Source organism: Lipotes vexillifer, unplaced genomic scaffold (assembly GCF_000442215.2).
Source record: "Lipotes vexillifer unplaced genomic scaffold, Lipotes_vexillifer_v1.1 scaffold230, whole genome shotgun sequence".
In the NCBI taxonomy this organism is placed as follows: domain Eukaryota; kingdom Metazoa; phylum Chordata; class Mammalia; order Artiodactyla; family Lipotidae; genus Lipotes; species Lipotes vexillifer.
In genome coordinates this window covers 6,588,791-6,590,901 of record NW_006775143.1, presented here as the reverse complement: position 1 = coordinate 6,590,901, position 2,111 = coordinate 6,588,791, and the positions used below count along the sequence as shown (strand labels likewise).

Below are 2,111 nucleotides of genomic sequence, written 5' to 3'. Positions count from 1 at the left end.
AAAAAAAAAAAAAAAAAAAAAAAGATATCAATCACGAACATAAATATCATAACATCAAAATGTGTGAAACAAAACAATTAGAATTTCTAAGAGAAGCAGAGAAGAATGGCAATCCAAGTAAGCAAAGAACAGTAACAACAACAAAAACAGAAGTCCTGAAAAATCTTACTACTAGAGCTGATTTAAGACTAGATCTTACCTTACAAGCAAACACTCTACCTATTATCACAAAACTTTGCCAAATAGTAAGCCCCAAGAAAATGTTGACAAATTCCCCACAAAGAATACTAAAATGTAAAAAAAAAAACAACTAGAAATCAACAACAAAGTGTAAATGCTAAAAATATTTTAAACCTACCACTTGATAACACACATAATTAATCCTTCAATCAATGAGGAAATCAAACTAGCAAGTAGGGATTTCCCTGGTGGCACAGTGGTTAAGAATCTGCCTGCCAATGCAGGGGACACTGGTTCAAGCCCTGGTCCAGGAAGATCCCACATGCTGCAGAGCAACTAAGCCCCTGTATGCCACAACTACTGAGCCCATGTGCCACAACTACTGAAGCCCATGCGCCTAGAGCCCATGCTCCACAACAAGAGAAGCCACCTCGATGAGAAGCCTGCGCACTGCAACGAAGAGTAGCCCCTGCTCGCCACAACTAGAGAAAGTCCACACGCAGCAACAAAGACCCAATGCAGCCAAAAAATAAATAAATATATAAATAAAAAATAGCAAGTATATAATGCTTTGAAAGTAAAAATAAAGAGAACATATATTCACACCCTCATAAATAATTCTTCGATCAAGGGAAAATCAGAATAGCAATTATACCATGTCTTGAAAGTAAAGATAAAGAGAATATGTATAAATGCCTAAAGAATTCTGCCAAAGCTCAAATCCGGAAGGGAGAAAGAAGCACTGAAGGCTTTTATTATCAAACAGAAAGTAATGGAAATAAGTTGAACTATGCATTCAACTCAAGAATTTAGTAATAGAACAATATAATGAAGTTAAGAGAATCAGGGAGAAGGAAATAATAAAAAAAAAAATAAGGGGAGAAATTAATAAGACAGAGAAAGAAAAACAATTAAAAAACCCAAGAGATTACTCTTTGGGGAAAACAACAGCAATAAAACAGACAACCTAAGCGAAGCAGATCAAGTGTTAAAAAGAGAGAAACACAAAACTACAAATCGAAATAACCTGGGGTTATATAATCTGTAACCCCAGAGGAGTTGTAAACAAATATTCCATGTGACATTCTGCCAATATATCTGCCAATATATTTAAAATCACAGCTAAATGGACGTTTCTTAGGAAAGTACAAATTATAAAAACTGACTCAAGAAAATGTAAGAAACATAAACAGACCCCCAAAAGCATAGAAGAAACTGACAAAGTTATCAAAGAATCATCTCCCAAAGGGGTGAAACTTAAATAATATTAAGAGCAATGTGTCCAACTTTAAGGGAAGGGGATAATTCTAAAGTGATATAAACTTTTCCAAGGTATAAAAAATATGGAAAACTTCCCAATTCATTTAACGAGAACTAGCATAACGCTAATAATGAAATCAGATGGCTAAATGTGCAGGATATAGAGGCGGGAATGACAGATCTTCACAAGAGTGCATAAGGAAACAGCAAAGACAAAATTTGAGTAGATATGGAGTAAATGTAGAAACGTACCTTGTTCCCAGTTGGAATAATTCAATATAAATCCCAATTCTCACTAGATTAATTTGCAAATTTAATCCAATTCCATTTAACATTTCAGACAGAGGAAGGAGGTCTGGCGACATTAAAAAACTCAGCCATGGTCACCCAACTCTTAAGCAGCAGAGTTAAGATGCAAATCCGGGTATGTCTGACCCAAAAGGCCATGCTTCTCTCAGTGGAAATTAACTTGAAGAGGTTGAAGAGGATATTAGTAAAAACAGCTGACACTGAACAGCAAGCTGTCATTCTGACTGAACAGAGACAGATGAGTTTGGAGTCCTGGGATGCTCTTTTAAAGAAGACATATTCCTAATAAATCCACAGTAGCTTATTTTTAACTTTGAACAACTTTCTCTAGTTACTATATTAATTTGACAATATCTTTCCCT

At 35.1% G+C, this 2,111-nt stretch overlaps 1 protein-coding gene across 1 annotated transcript in view; it reads right to left on the bottom strand.

The window, feature by feature from the left end:
• The window catches only part of SUSD1 (sushi domain containing 1), a 135,065-nt gene that overhangs the window by 82,979 nt on the left and 49,975 nt on the right, over nt 1–2,111 (bottom strand). The gene's annotated exons all lie outside the window — the stretch shown is intronic.